The sequence below is a fragment of the Nuphar pumila genome, chromosome 12 (genome assembly GCF_984573655.1).
Source record: "Nuphar pumila chromosome 12, dmNupPumi1.hap1.1, whole genome shotgun sequence".
In the NCBI taxonomy this organism is placed as follows: domain Eukaryota; kingdom Viridiplantae; phylum Streptophyta; class Magnoliopsida; order Nymphaeales; family Nymphaeaceae; genus Nuphar; species Nuphar pumila.
In genome coordinates, this window is record NC_143260.1 from 67586209 (window position 1) to 67603850 (window position 17642).

Below are 17642 nucleotides of genomic sequence, written 5' to 3' on the forward strand. Positions count from 1 at the left end.
AACCTAAGTTCCATACAAAAAAAAATAGCCATACGGCTGCCAAGAAATCCCATCTCACGCCTCTCTTTTTCTCTCTCTCTCTCCCTTCAGCTCTCTCTCCTTCTCTCTTTTGCTGCTACAGCCACAGCAAATTTTTTTTCCCCATTACACAACTCTCCAACCTCTTAACAGCAGCCTTGGCTGCAACTTCCAGCAAAAAGGGACACAGCCCATCAGCCCTTGGCTCCAGTCCATCAACAAGGTGCAGCCCCATCGTTGTAGCCACTCCATCGGTTCAGCAGCCTCCACACCTAGCTCAGCCACGTCTTCAAGCTTCAGCTTCCATCTTGCATCAGCCAGCCTTCACTTTGAAGCAACCTCCACCCTCAATACGTCCATCGCCTTCCAGTTTGCTGCAGCAATCACCTCCAACCTTGCAGCCAGCAACAACATCTTCCTTCAGCCCTACGTCTACTTCAACTCCAGCAACTACCTCCATCTAGCAAACCTCTCAACACCAGCCTCCAGCCTTCCTTGGCAGCACTACCTGCTAGCCGATCTCCTTCCTTACAATCCCAGCGCCACCATCCCCTCAAGCATTGAAGCAGCCTCCATCTCCAACCATCTTCCGATCTCCTTGGCGATTACAGCTCCTTTCCACCTCAAAGCGAACCAGCCCCGGTTCCAAGGTCTCCAGCCCAGCCAAGGTAAGATATTTTCTTTATAAATCTCTCTTATGATGTTAGTCCAAAAGCTGGTTTGGATTCCTGGTAGCTCATGCTATGGAAATGCAAGGATCCATCTAACAAATGGATCAGATCCTTCCTCCACCGTAGCCATATTGATATAGTTCATATCTCCCTGTTTTTTTTATTTTATTTTAAGCATCATTTTAGTGAAAATCACATGTCTTAGGTATTTTATTTAAGTCGTTTTATCATTTTGATAGTTTCATTAGCATTTGCCTAGGAATCTACAGGTTCTGATATTACTTGTCAAGACCAGTCATCATTTCTTGTTTAAAATTCCATCAATAAATTCTTAAAATTTTAATATTGTTAGATTTATATGTTCTTAATTTCTTGTAAAAAAATTGGTTTCATTCGAGTTTCGTAACCCCATGAACAAAATAAAACCCTAAATCGGGTTTTGTCTCTCCGAACTTTCAATTTCCGCTTTAGCAGACAAGAACCTCCAACACCACCCTCGTGGGAGATTCGTATTGTTCTCCAAAAATCACAGTGGATTTATGATTGAATATACTAATGATCTGGAAATTTTAAAGTTTTTCTAATTAGTTTTGATTTCTGTCAAAAATCAGATTTCCCAGCTCCCTGGGAAAATCTTGATTTTCCTTCGTCAAGGTATAGACAGACTTTAATGCACCAAGTCCATCCAATCTGTAACCTTTATGCAAAAACTTTCAACATAACAGTTGTTCCAAACATAATTTTCTGTCATTTCCCAAAATTTGGGAATTTTTGAATCTGTTTAAATATTTTTCCCGGATTTTCTCTCTTTGTCTAACAGATTCCAATGTCCAAAAATTCCAGAGATTTAGGTCTCTGATAACAGTGTGGCCTTTTCCAAACCGTAACCCGAATTCCAATGGTATCAAAAGATAAATTTTTCCCCTATTTGTCAGGGACATTTTCCCACAATTTAAACCTTTTTCCAATCTGTTTTCTATTTTTTCCACATTTTACACCGAAACCTGTCTGGATTCTGATCCGACTTGCCGGAGTGGCACAGTTCCGACCATAGGTCAAAACCAGAAAGTGTAAAAGGAAAAAATCCTTGCCTTACTGTCCCCTGTCACCCCATAAAATTTGGGAAATTTTTATTGAAGTTTGATATCCTAAATCTCCTTTAGAATCAACATTTTAGGCAAAAATCACAAAAATTAGGATTTTTATTTGAATTTCTATGTTTAAAAATACAAAAAATTAGATTTTCGAGCTCCATTATGTTTTTAGGGTTATTTTCGGTGTCCATACCAAATTTCGTTTAATTTCAAGTTCATTTGCTCCATGTGTTAGTTTATCTTTAAATTCAGAAGCGAAAATCAAGCGAGAATCAGTTTAAATTTGATATTTTATGATATTTTCGCCATTTTAAGGTTTTTATCATGTACATGAGCATGTATAATCATATTAGGATTAATTTCAATGTCATTTTCATTTCATATTTTTCAATTTTACAAAATTTATTTTAGAAAACCCTAGTTTCAAGGCCATAGTCTTGTTATCAGGGGTATTTTGGTCATTTTTACCTAAATTTCGAAATTTCAAGTTCTAATTCTCCAAAATTTCATGCATATCATCATATTCTATCATATTATGTTTGATTTATTTCATTTGATTTTCAAATTTCCAAAATTTCTTTCAAAAAAACCTTGATTTTAAGGTCATCAGGGGTATTTTGGTCATTTTGACCCCAATTTCGAATTTCCAAGTTTATTTTCAAAATTTATTCATTATTTATTATGTTTATATCAAAGGGGGTATGAATTTGGGTTTATATTTGAATAATATCCAATAATTTCCCATATTTTCGGATAAATTCAGAAAAACCTACATTTTTGTGCTAACCTTGTTTTCTAGTTTTGCAGGAACATTCAAGAAGAAGATTTAGCATTTATTTCTTTTATTTCAATTCAATGTAAAAATCAATGTAATATTTGGAATAAGAGTTACATTTCTGCTTAGAATTGGGTTGCATTGCATATAGTTTAATTTATGCAAATTTCAATATGTGATGTATGATTCATGCACATTATTTCAAATTCACTATGGTTTACACGAATGGCACATGCACAAGCTATTATGGAGTTTATAAACTCGGTGGGATTTGTATTTATGGCCATAGTCAGAATACGAAGAAAACCAAGATTTATGATCTTCGTATAAGCCACATTCAGCCTTAGGCTAACTTCAAAATGCACTACATTTCTCAAAGTTTTAAAAGGATTTCTCAATTCCTTAATTGAAATTCCCTTTTCAAATTCATATTCATTCATTCATATCATTCAAATTGCATTATTCTCAAATTCATTTTCCAATTTCAATTTCAGAAAATTCAGTTTTCTCAAGAATTTCGAAGTCTTTCTCAGGATCTGATTTTCTCAAAATCCTGAGTTTTCAAAAGAGATTTCAAAGCATTTCCCAAGTTCAAACCAAGATTTTTCAATGTTTTAAAATTCTCAAATTTCAAAGTCTCAAGTTTTCAAAAAGATCGATTTTCTCAGATTTCCCATTTTCCTGAGAACTCAGTTTCCTGAGAATCCATTTTTCATTTCAAAAGTCATTTTCCAATGAATTTCTTAGATTTTCTCAGAATTCTCAAATCCATTTTCTCAGAAAAGCAATTCCAAATTTCAAAATCGATTTTCTAAAGTTCAAATTTTCTTGAGAAATCACTTTCCAATGAAATTCAATGGTTTTCCCAGGAATCCAATTTTTAAGCACTTTTCCTATCAATTTTCAAGCATATTTCAAACTTTTCAAAGCAAACATCATTTTTTTCTCAAACATTGCATTATTTTCAAAATTTCATAGCACAAGCCTGATTCTTTGTGCATTCTAGGAAAAATAGAGCATAATTTAGCTATTTGAGTCAAATTAAAGCTCGTAATTGATCCTTGGTTCAATTACCCCTGGTAAAGGCGCCAGGAATGGTTGAACCTCGTACTGACAGGCGGATCCCATTCTACAGAATTTTCCCGCAAATTTTCAAAACGGAGGCAAGTTAATTTTCAAAATCATTTTCAAAACTTTGGTTGAGTTTGACTCGCGAAATTCGTTTCTCTCTCGCAAGGGAGGGGAAAATTTTTTGCGATGATAACAGATGCTGATAATGGATATCAAAGAAGAAAAAACGGATGGTCAACAATGGTGGGTTATGGGTATCTCCTTCAGAAGAAATGTCAATCAGAAGAAGTGTTGATAAAAACCGAACGAAGTTCATGGATGCCTCGAGAAGTGGTGGAGGTCTCTTCTTAAAGGAGTTGTGGAGGATTCGAGAGGGAGGTAGTTGATGATGAAGGATGGAAAATGACGAGGGATTGTTGGAGATGAACGATGGTGAACGAGAGAAGGGATGCGCGGGAGCAAACCGTTGTAGATTTTCTCATTTTCCAAAAAGAGGACTCCCTTTAAGAAATTTTTATAAAAATGGTTAAGGAATGAGGTTTTTAGAAAAATTAACTTAAAAAGCTTCAAAACCATTTGTTTTTCTCGTAGTTTTTCCAAATTTTTTTTTGGGTTTTTGTGTTATTTTCCATTTTTTTGCATTTTTAGAATAAAATCCTAAAGTTTTACGAGAAACCAAAGATTAAAACTAATTTTTTGTGTTTTTTTAAAATATTTACAAAAGAGAATTTTTCTGAGAATTAAAAGTTATTTTGAGAAAATTTCTTCAGAAAATGGGTTTATATCTGGATTTTTTTGGAAATATTTGAAGTTTACAACCTCGAATTGAGAAATATAAGGTCGTGGATCCAACAGAGCGCCGGATGAACTGCCCGAGCCATTCAAAACCATTTTGGGTATTTTCGTAATTTTTCTTTGAAAATCGGACAACGAGGCTCAGATTTGGGGTTTAAAACACTGGGTTTGGTTTCGGAATTGAATTTGAGTATATCAATATGGAATTCAATCCAGAAAATCTGAAGAACGATTGAAATTTAGCTTTGGTTTTCTCAGAAAATGGAACCAGGGGCAAAAGGGTCATTTTTACAAAACTTTGAAAAATTTGGGGTGTTCACAGATGCCCCTATTTGCTACTAAGCTCGTTGAAAGCCGAGTTTAGTGGCAAAGATAACACTCCAAATTTTGAAAATGCCCCAGTCAGCAGATCTGAACTGGGTGTGGAAGAATTATTTTGGAAACATGGCTTCTCAGGCTTAAAACCTTATCCTGGATAGTTTTGGGGAGACAAAATTCTCGAAGACGATATGATTGAGTAAAAGATGAGAAAATCGTGATGGAACTTTGAATGAAAATCCCGAAATGGTGGAAAATCAGAATTTTGATTAGGTCTCATGGGTGAGACAAGATACTCTTTTTGGAATGATTCATGTTTAGCCCTTAACCTGGATGGGACGAGGATATATAAAAAATGAACTGAATGAGGAAAGGAATACATGAGAACCTTGATGGGACATTTTTGGAAAATGTCTCATGAAATGAAGCTCAAGTAGAATCCTATCTTGGATGGATATACAAAGCATGGATTCCTCGATGGGAAGAGCCATGCTGGGACTGGAAGGAAACATCTCGTTAGAACGAGGAATCTCGTTGGAACGAGACTCAGGTTTTACCCAAACCTGAAAGGAAGATTCCTCGCGAAGCGAGGTTCCGGGTTAACTCTTAATTTGAATAGGAAATCTACTATACGGATTTCTCAAATGGAAAAACCATAATGGGACCTTCGGAATTTGGACGAACAAATCCGAAAGGGGTTTTGCGAAAGGAGAAATATAGGGTTCCCTAAAGCTTTGAAAAGGAGAAAAAATTGAGAGTCACATTGCTGAGACTGAAATAGCTTTTGAAATCAAATGACCTTTCACAGAAGGTTCAGGTTTGACCCTTATCCTGAGTGGGGACCACCATATTGAATCCTCGACTGAAGAAACCATGATGGCACAGGAAGAGATACTTCAACCAAATGAGGCAACTCTTCTGGAAGATATAAACAACGCTAGGTTGCATCAAAAATGGATATTGAATGTTTATTTCATTCTTGGAATAGCTAGAAAATTTTGCCAATAAGATAAATTTATAGTTGACTTCAACGCTTGAAAATGTGCATGTGTGTGCAAAAAATATTTCCTCTTTTACCTAGAGTATTCCCTCCATCGGAGTTAACTCCTCGGTTCTAAGAGTCAAATTCAAAATTTTAGTACTGATGATTTTCTTCAAGGAAGCTATCCATTTTCTTGATATGAGAAGAGAAGAAATATTATTAATTTCATAAAAGCAAGTAATAAAGAGATATTGATAAAAGAATTTTACATGAGAAAAGATGACTTCTGGAAACTTTGGCAGTTTGATATCTGGGTGTTTTCCCACGATGATCTTTTTGAACTCTTTTTGAGTCATTAGGCTTTCTCGGGTTTTTGCATCATCCTTCATTTGGATGTTCCTGACTTTTCTCTCTTTTTTTAGGGGGAGGATACATCACAAACTCCTTCATCTTGGAGATGTTCCGATCCTTCTTTTATCTCAAGGATTCTATTGCTGATATTGGCTCAAAAGGTCTTTAGATGATAGCAGAAATCAAATATCTTTTAGGGATTGTCGGTAGGTTCATCACACTCGCCTTCATCTCGACGGTGATCTGAACTTTCCTTGGAAGGATCCTTCATAAACTTCTTCATCTCGGAGATGATCCAAATCTTCTTTGGCCCCGGGGGTCTAGCTCATCTATTCGTCTTCATCTTGACGGCAGTTGAGAGATCCCTTTTGCGGATATTTGATTGTAACTTTAAATGAATGTGAAGACATGGGTTCAGTGGATTCTTCTTATAATTCAAGATATTTCCACTGCCTAATTGCAAGATAGTCATTTTTAAACATGCGCCATAGCCATGATCAATATTAATTCGCTTCTGGCTTTTCAACATCATTGAAGATTTCTTTCACTGATCATATCGAGGACATTTTTTACATCCTTTTGGTTGATCAATCAGGAAAAGATTTGAATTTTACCGCTTTTCGCAAAAAGTTTTACCTTTTTGGAAAGAAATACTAGAGGTAATCTGAGAAAATTCTTTTTGTGTAGTCAGATTTTTAGAATCAACAATTGCTTTTGGCAAATTGGCAAAGTTTTCATGAATTCTGTGTGAAATACTTCACTCGATATAGATTTTGATGCGACCTTTAGCTGTATCTTCGATTTTGGAAATACATGACCAACAAAAGCTGGGACTTTTGAAATACATGACCAGCAAAAGCTGTAACCTTTGAAATACATGACCAGCGGATGCTGGAACCTTTTTGAAATACATGACCAGCGAAAGCTGGAACCTTTTGGAATACATGACAAATATATGTTGAGATCTTTTGAAATACCTGACCAGCGAAAGCTGGAACGTTTGAAATACCTGACCAGCAAAAGCTGGAACCTTTGAAATACCTGACCAGCAAAACTGGAACGTTTTGGAAATACATGACCAACGAGTGTTGGATCTTTTGGGAAATACACGACTGGTTATAAACATTGTACCCAGAGGTTGGAGAATTTGATAGAATTGAAAGATTTGGAGATATAAAGTTTTGGAAATGATAGATTTGAGAGATTGAAACCCGAAGGTTTGGAAATGAGAGAATGGAGAAATCGCACCCCGAAGGTTTGATTTATGGAATAGGTTGATTTGGGAGCTCGACATTTGTGAGCTGGGACTTTTTAAGATATATGACCAGTGAGAGCTGGGTCTTTTGGAAATACATGACCAACAAAAGCTGGGTTCTTTTTTAGGAATACATGACCAGCAAAAGCTGGAACGTTTGAAATACATGCCCAACGAGTGTTGGATCTTTTTGAAATACCTGACTAGCAAAAGCTGGAACGTTTGAAATACCTGACCAACAAGAAGCTGGAACGTTTGGAATACATGACCAATGAGTGTTGGATCTTTTTGGAAATACCTGACCAGCAAAAAGTTGGGACGTTTGAGATACCTGACCAGCAAGAAGCTGGAACGTTTGAAATATATGCCCAACGAGTGTTGGATCTTTTGAAATACCTGACCAGCAAAAGCTGAAACATTTGAAATACCTGACCAGCAAGAAGCTGGAACGTTTGGAATACATGACCAACGAGTGTTGGATCTTTTTGGAAATACCTGACCAGCAAAAAGCTGGGACGTTTGAGATACCTGACCAGCAAGAAGCTAGAACGTTTGAAATATATGCCCAACGAGTGTTGGATCTTTTGAAATACCTGACCAGCAAAAGCTGGAACATTTGAAATACCTGACTAGTAAGAAGCTAGAACGTTTGAAATATATGACCAATGAGTGTTGGATCTTTTTTGGAAAATACCTGACCAGCGAAAAGCTGGAACGTTTGAAATACCTGACCAGCAAGAAGCTGGAACGTTTAAAATATATGCCCAACGAGTGTTGGATCTTTTGAAATACCTGACCAGCAAAAGCTGGAACGTTTGAAATGCTTGACCAGCAAGAACTGGAACATTTGAAATACATCAAATTTTGGGATATTTAAGTCAGAACTTGAATTTTGTAGAAGAAAAGATTTTGATCAAAAGACTGAATGTAGAAAGTCATTGGTGCGAGGATCGGATCCTCCAAATGAGCTCAATATATGATTGAAGATTTTGAGAAATACCCTAGTGCGAGAACTGGGTTGTAAAGATGAGCTAAACAAAGTGAAATTTTTAGAAAATAAAGATTCTTTGGTAAAAATTAATGGACCATCATAGTTTAATTGTATGTGGTCGACTTTCAGGATTTTGTCCCCTTGTCCTGAATGGGGGAAATAACAAAGAGAATACCTCATTGACAGGAGGCATCAGGTTTATCCCTTAACCTGAAAGGGTATTTTGGAGATAAAAGTAAATGGAATTTTAATAAGATTGAAAATTTTGTTAAAACTTGACAGAAATGATCAATAGCTTGATAAAAATTTGATCAAAACCAAAAGTGAATCAAATGAAATGAAAATAAAGATACCAAGATCTATTGAGAATTAATAAGACTTGAGGAAGAGAACTTTTGTCTAATCCTGCCTGCATATGATGAAAGAAGGCGATTATGGATCAAAATAAAATGCCCCAGTATCATGGAGAAAAATGTAAGAATTGATAGAAGATCTTTGTTTTATTGAAATGACTCTTTGAAGAGTACAAAAAGGCTTTATAATAAACATTTTAGGTATAAAATTTCTTCAAATGCAGAGCATTGACAGGATCTGGCATTTCCACCCCATCCGCATTGATCAGACGGTACGAATTGTGAGGCAATGCTTCCTTAACCACATAAGGGCCTTCCCAATTGGGTGACCACTTGCCCTGTGGTCGATGCTTGAGATGGGTTGTTGATCTGAGCAGCAAATCGTTGACCTGAAATTTTCTCTCAATGACGGACTTGGCATAGTGTCGAGCTATCCTCTGTCGATAAGCTTCAGCATGCTCTACTGCCTTGAGTCTCTTTTCATCTAGTAAATCTAGCTGCACCAATCTCTGCTGCTGATACTGATCAAGTGGCAATTCTATAAGGGAAGCAAATTTGAGAGTGGGCTTTTGGACATGGAGAGGCAATACCACTTCAGTTCCGTAAACAAGTTCTGAAGGAGTGACATTAGTCGGAGTCCGAATGGTGGTTCGGTACGCCCAAAGTGCATCATGAATTTTCTCATGCCAGTCTCGACCTGTTTTCATAGTCCTTTCCAAAACACGGATTAAGATCTTATTGGTAGCCTCTGCTTGGCAACGCCCTTGAGGATAATAAGGAGCTGAGAAATGATGGGAAATTCTGAATTTAGAATAAAATGTTTTTATCCTCTCATTTTTAAAATGAGTTCCATTGTCTGAAACAATGTCATGCGGAACGCCGAAGCGGCAAAGAATGTTCTTGTGAATGAAAGAAACCACATGGCGGCCTTCTACTGTGCGTAGAGTAACAGCTTTAACCCATTTTGTGAAATACTCTGTCGCAGCCAGAAAGTATTTGTGGTCGTTGGAAGCAGAAGGAGTAATCGGGCCTACGACATCGAATGCCCACATAGAAAATGGCCAAGGAGAAACAACTGATTATAGATATGTGGTCGGAGCATGAATATAAGGCGCGTGCATTTGGCACTTGACGCACTTCTTCACAAATCTATGACAGTCGTGTTGCATGGTATTCCAATAGTACCCTGCTCGAACGATCTGCTTGACGAGAGTTTGATAGCCAACATGGCCACCACAAATCCCTTCATGTGCCTCTTGGATAACTTTCATAGCCTTTTCTTTGTCTAAGCATCTTGAATACTCAGAACTGAACCCACGACGATAGAAGATATTGGCAAGAATGAAATATCGGGTCGACATACGCTGAATTGCACGTTGCTCCCTTTTTGGCATTTCTGGTGGAAATTCACTAGTCTCAATGTAATTCTTGATATTTTGGTACCAAGGCTTCTCCTTTTGATTGACCTGGTTTACTTGCATATTTGAATCGAAAGTGGGTTGCTCAAGTCTGCCAACTTCGAAAGAATGACATGACTCACTGCCTTTGAAGGATAAAATGGAGCCTAAGCTGGCTAAGCCGTCAGCTATCTGATTATGCTCTCTTCTGATATGACTGAGCTGAAATTCTTCGAAGCTGTCCACAAGAGCTAGGACGATCTTCTGATACAGAATTAATTTGGAATCTTTCACTTGCCATTCAGTGTTAACTTGACTGACAACAAGTAGTGAATCACCAAAGGCATGCACTCTCTTGACATTGAAACTTTGCAGAATTTTGAGGCCTTGTATTAGAGCTTCATACTCGGCCATGTTATGAGTGCATTGGAAACTAAGCTTGAGGGAATAAGGGATCATTTCTTTTTCTGGAGTGATTAACAAGACTCCGATCCGTATGCCAGACATGGTTTTAGAGCCATCTAAGAAAAGATTTTAAACTGGGGGCTGTTGGATATTACAGATATGCTCATCAGGAAAATCATCCTCTGCTTTAATCACTTCTTTTAAAGGAAAATCTGCCAACTGATCTGCGATCGCCTGGCCTTTAATTGACTTTTAAGAGACGTACTCTAAGTCATATTGCATTAGAAGGACTTTCCACTTCGCAATCCGTCCAGTGAGAAAGGGTTGCTCCAAAATATATCTGAGAGGATTAAGCTTCGATAGGAACTTGATTTCAGAAGCCAACAAGTAATGTCTCAATTTCTGGCACATCTAAACTAGAGCTAGACAAGTTTTCTCCATCTGAGAATACTTCTTTTCGTAATCAATGAAAGTTTTGCTCACGTAGTAGATGGCATGCTCTATTAGGCTGCCTTCTTCATACTGCGCGAGGAATCCACCACAGGCATTCTGATTGACAGAAATGTATAGTAGGAGAGGTTTCCCCAACTTAGGCGGCTTCAAAACTGGTGGATTAAGGAGATACTGCTTGATGCGCTCAAACGAGAGCTGGCATTCTGATCCCCATTCAAATTTAACTCCTTTTCTTAGCAAATGATTAAAAGGTTCACATCTCATGGCCAAATTGGAGATGAATCTGCGAATAGACTGAATACGCCCTTGAAGGCTTCGCAGTTCTCTGAGATTAGTTGGAGGCGGCATATCAATAATGGCTTTTGCCTTGGCTGGATCCACCTCGATTCCTTTCTTGCTGATAATGAAGCCGAGCAGTTTGCCGGACTCAACTCCGAAAACACATTTCTGAGGATTAAGTCTTAATTTGTAAAGAATGAGTCTTTCAAAAACTTGACGAAGAGCATCGAGGTGATCCTCTTCTTCTTTAGACTTAACCAAAATGTCATCCACATATGCATCCATATTCTTATGCATTTGATCGTGGAAAATAACGGCCATTTCCCTCTGATAAGTTGCCCCGACATTTTTAAGCCCGAATGGCATGACTGTATAGCAGAAGGTTCCCCATGGGGTAGTAAATGAAGTCTTTGACTGATCACGAACGGCCAGCTTGATCGGATTATAACCTGAATATCCATCCATGAAAGAAAATATGGCATGACCTGCTGTGCTATCAATCAACAGGTCAATATTGGGAAGCGGATAATCATCTTTCGGGGTAGCCTTATTGAGATCCCTGAAATCGATACAGATCCGAACTTTTTCGTTCTTTCTAGGGACTGCTACGATATTTGCTAACCAATCTGGATAATCAATGGCCCGGATGAAGCCTGCTTTCAATAAATCTTCAAGTCTTTCCTTGACTTGCTGCTCAATTTGAGGGTCTAACTTCCTCAGTTTCTGCTTGATTGGTCTAGCTTCTGGTTTCAACTTGAGTCGATGCTCAACCAGCTTGGGATCTAATCCTGGCATATCTTCGTAAGTCCAGGCAAATACTTCCTGATGCTTTTCAAGGAATTGGATGAGTCTTGCTTTTTCTTCTTCCTTTAGACCCGAACCGATTTTTAGAATTTTCGGATCATCTTCCGACCCAATGTTGATATCCTCAGTTGGATCTTGAACCAAAGATGATTGTTCATCCTGCTTCTGAATATGAGCAAATTCTGGCAATTCCTGAATAGTGGAATCAAATTCGGCTGGCTCTTCGGTCTGCTCTGCTGCCTGACTGTGCTCTGCTCTGTCTTTCATCTTAGGAAACCTTGCCAATTTTAGATATTTGGGATTGATAACAAATTTCGTCATTGATTCAGGAGTTAATGGTCCTGAAAATGCCAAGAAGAGGTTTTTAAGGGAAAGTACAAGCCAAAACAAATTTTTGTACAAAGTAAAGAAAATGACATAGACAAAATATAAAAAAGAAATGATGGATACTCAAGTATGGAGAGAAAATTGATCTTTCTTTGATTGGAAGTGAAATATTTACAAGATTGACATAAAGATGGGACTGTGTCGTCCCTACAAGAATTAATAGAAAAGAAAAGAAAAGACAGAAAGCAGGAAAAACTAAGGCATCATCTTCTTCATTGGCTTCCTCTAACAAAAATGGTCTTTTTACTGGAATCTTGGCCGGTGAACCCCAACCCTGAGTTGTCTGCATGCTGAACTGGAATGATAGGCTCTATTATGCCGTCCTCATTTTTCTCCATGCCTTGGAATGGCTGATATCCATGTTTTATCAACAGATCGAATCCCTTTCTGGCTTTAGAAAATTGTGGAAATAAAGGGTGATCTTTGAAGGAGGTGTAATTGATACGTCCTCCTAACTTGAAGAAACAAGGTCCCTGCCATTGGACCGTGGCTGCAACATTCTCTTCATCCATGACATCTTTCAGTTTCAACATCTCTAAGCTCTCGCTGAGATTGATTTCATCCGCTTCTCGGATGCTTGAAATATCCGCTGTGAATGTTGGACGGAGAATCATAGGCTGTGGCAGCCTTTCTTCAAGGTCTTCGCCCAAAATGGTAGTAATCATTCCGCCCTTGGACCACTTGATGCACTGGTGGAGGGTTGATGGAACGGCATTGGCGTTATGGATCCATGTTCGTACCAACAAAATATTGTAAGTTGGCGGCACATTGACGACATGGAATAGAACCGTGTGCACTGAATAGTTTATGAAGATTTCCAAAAAGATCTTGCCTTTGACAGTCTGCCCGTGATTGTCGAATCCATAGATGGTAATGGGATCAGGCACGTATTCTTCTTCTTTTAATCCCAGGGCCTTCGCTGTCATTTCTGGGCAAATATTTAAACTGCTGCCCCCATCAACAAGTGCGTGCAGGACAGTCATGCCCCTGGTCCTCACCACAATATATAATGCATTGTTGTGGAATGAATGAGGCTTTGGCAGGTCCTCATCTGAAAAAGTAATAGGCGCATTAGTCATCGCCTGATTTACTATTTGTGCCATATCTTCGGGCGTGGTGTCCGGCTTCACCTTGATCTTTCTCAGTAGATCATTTAGCTTTTCCTGATGCTGGGGAGAATCGTGAGTTAATTCGAAAATAGAAATGTTGGAGAGCACTGTAATTGGATTCTGGAAATCATCGGCCCGCTCTTCTGCTGCCTTAGAGGTTTCTGCTTCCTCTGTGCAGGCTTCTTTCTTAAGGAATCTTCTTGGGAAAATCTGAGTTCTTTCGTTCTCAACTGGTACGCTCACTTGGTTAAGCAGTGAGAAGATATCCATTTTTTGGGATACAGGCTGATCCTGATGTAGAACCATTACCTGATGTTGGAGATTTAGTTCTTCGATGGAACATGGGTGTATATGACTTTGTGGAAGGAATGAATGTTCTGAAATGGTTGATGTAGAATGTTTTGGGAATGGAGCACATAAAATCTCCAATTTTCCTTCATCTTCATCTTCTACGAGGATGCTCTTGTCGATACAGTCCTGGACTAAGTGCTTCAAGACAAAGTAGTGTTCCGTATCATGCCCCATGGCCCTATGGAATTTGCAATATTGATCTCTGTATTTCCCCATGATTACTGGAGGATCTGCAATTTTGGGCAATTTCACCATCCCATGGGACAGTAGGTATTCCAGCATTTTTTCCAGAGGCTGGTCCAAAGGAGTGAATTTCCGATCCTTGCTCCAATTGATGTGCTTAGGTCTTTCCTGAAAATCCCCTCTTTGTTGAGGACCGCTTGGGAGAGGCTTATCACTGTTCTTAAAGAAATTTCCTTTTCTACCTCTATTCTGCTCAGGCCTCGTGCCGCTGCCACTGTCATTTTTGCTGCTACTGCCCTGATTATCTTCGGAAACATCAGCTGAGTAGGTAAAATGGGCCTTTTTCTTTGGATCCGGCATATTCTTGGCCAAAGTGACGCCTTCATACATTCTATTTTCTACCCCCATTTCGAGCCATTTTGCTCGCTCCGTCAGTTCAATAAATGATTTGGAGGGATATGGGAAAAGGAGGCTTTTTAGGGGCTGGGAGAAGTTGCTGAGAATGACTTGGAGGGCATGTTCCTCAAAAATGGGATTCCTCATCTTGTTACAAATGCTCCTCCACTTATGGATGAAATCCCTGGCTTTCTCATTGGGCTCCTGCTTTAGGTTGCACAAATGATTGAGCGTGGGTAATGCTTCTGTATTGAACATGAAGCGCTCATCAAACATGTTGACCACTTTATCAAAATCCCTTAATTCGATGGGATTGACGTGCTCAGCATACCATTTATCAGCTATCCCCTCCAGACTGCAGGGAAAACAGAGAAATAGGGCACGATTGTCCTCACTGAATCAGGCGCATTCGGCAAAAAACATTGCCAAATGGGCCTTGGGATCTCCGGATCCATCAAACTTAATGAATTTTTGGGGAAGATTCTCTAGATTGTTATCCCCTTCCCAGCCGAGATAGAAATCCTGTCTGGTGTATGACCTCTTTCCTTTATTCCGAATTTGCAAGTCTTTGACTATCTTGGTCAAGGCTTGGATTGAATCCTCTGCGGGGGCCCCATACTTGGGCTTGTTTACTAATAGTGGCTCTTCCACTAGCCTTTTGGATTGCCGCAGATGTTTTGGGATGTAAATCCGCTGTTCTTCTTCTTCGGAGTTCTCTTCTGCTGATTCTGAATTTTCCGAGGTGCTGTCACGCTGGATCTTCTGCTTACTGATCTTGACAGGTTTTTTTATGGGCTTCTTTTTAGCTTTGCGCTTAGAAGTTGCCTTCTTGGGACCAGCTTTAGCCTGTTCGGCTATCATCTTGGTCATCATTTTTTGAAAGACCCGGTACATGGCCGGATCAACATCGCTTTCATCCCCTGAGTCTTGCTTCTTGGATAATCTAAGAGAATTCATCTCCTCTGGTTCGCTGTCACTGTGCCATTGAGTAGCCTGCTTACCAGCCCTTGTCTGAACCATCTTCAGATGCCAAAGTTTTCCGGCAGAATATGGGAATGGTTAGAGTATGGAGAAGCCTTTAAAAACCAAAATTTTTGAGGAAAAGGAATGAAGGATTTCGGCAGACAATTTCAAGAGATTATCCCATTACCCGGGATTGGGTCATCACAAGATTTGTGATGATTGTGTTACCATTTGATGATAACAGAGAGATGTGCCTTGTTACCTAGGCGAGGTCCTCAACCATGATAAAATATATTGAAGAATTGCGGAAGGAATGCCCCTTTTACCTGGGATGAGGTTGTCACCAAAATTGTGACCATTTGTGCTATGAAACAAAATACAAGAAATAAAAAAAAAATGGCCAAAAAGTAATTTTTATTGATATTTTTAACATTCAAAGAGAAAGAGAGGGTGGGCAGACAGTTTGCCACCACTCTTGATATTCAGATGATACATTTGGCCAAGGAAATACAAACAGAGAAACAAAGGAGTCCCAGGTATATTTAGTGACATGGTATGCCCCAGACCACTGATCCAACTGCAGGTTGAATTCTGGCATGTTGCCTGTCGGGAAGCGGGTGTTGGCACGAACCTGTCGCTGCGAAAACTGCCTGAGACATCGTTCCGGCTGATAATCAACATAAAAGAAAGGGTCAAGCAATCTATAGCGCTTGTCGCGAGCATAGGTGTATCGAGGAACTGTCTCTCTTTTGTGGAAGAAGTCCCAAACAATCTCCTCCTGATGCAGTTTCTCGATCAAAGCTCAGCACTGAATGGCTGATCTCGGCTGCTTACTATTGAATCTGAAATAACTGGCCTTCGAGGGAACGTGTCGCAGGAACCACGACTGCAGGGCGTAAATGCATCCTTCTATCAGTATGGTCTCTTCAAGAGAAAATCGAGCCAAGCCTCTGTAAAGGAAAGCCAAGGCTACCATAGAAACTGATAGCTGACGGGTCTGCTTGCTTTCCCATCTTCGAAAGAGCTGGGCGACTCTGATATCTATGAAATTATGGCCATCTTGGAAGAAAGCTAATCCTACTGTGCATAGGATCATGGCATGCTGAATTCTGTCTTTCGCTGCTCAAGACAAAGTGTCAACCTTCTCGTAAGTTTCATACTTGCGATAGAGTCCGAACAAGTCAATGAATTGGTTCCCACCAATCTCAGTGAGAGGCCAGGATCTGCTCCCTGTTGCTCTGACCAAGGCTTCTCGAACATCCACCCGTTTGATGTTGATCAAGAACTGCTGCTCGACCGAATCATCTGGCTGACCAGCTAGTTCGGGCAATTCCATAATATCATTGAACTCATCCATCAGTAGAGTCATCTCTCCCCAAGGAAACCAGAATGTGCAGGTACGTGGATTCCACCGTTCTGCCATAGCCTGAATCAGAGCTCCATTGATGGTTCGCTTGCCTGCTGCCGATGCCATCTCTAAACCACAGTCATCCAAGTGGTCTGGGAACATACGTGAAAAGGTGGCGAACCAAGAAATACCACTAAGGGAAGAAAGGGTGAGACTCGATGACCCATTGATCCAGGGATCCATCCTGAATCTGATAGAAGACATGATCTCAAGGAAAGACCGCATCGAGAGAATTCGACACCATGAAAATGATATTGGGGCAAAGAAAGAATGAGGAGAATCAGATAAAATGCAGGACTTACGAACAGACTCTTTGAAGATACAAACCTGGAAAATTTTGAAAAGATCAAGAAAATTTTTAAAGGAATTTTCCAGGGTTTTGAAGAAAAATTTGATCTAAAAGTAGAAAAGAAAATGTAGGTAGAGGAAAATATACACCTGGGGTTTTTGAAAGTAAGGGAAAATTTTTGAATAATACACCCAGGGTTTTTAAAAAAGGGTTTGATACATATATATGAGAGAATAAGAGAAGCATCACAAAAAGCTGCACAAACAAGGATGCGCACACAACACTCCCTAAAGGCTGACTCTAAATGCAATATTTTCAAATGGCTTGTAGGACCTTAATCCTAACTCTAAGGTTCAGATCATCTGATTTCAATCAAGATATGCCGATATACTCAAGCCGAAGCTCGAAGTACGTGGCATAAAATATTCCTCCGGTTCTAAGGTAATGGCTTCCCAACATCCTTGAGCACCTACCGATATACCTCGGACTATGGCCCTTAGGTACGTGGTAGGGGGGCGCGAACCCAAATAAGTGGTCCAGTTAT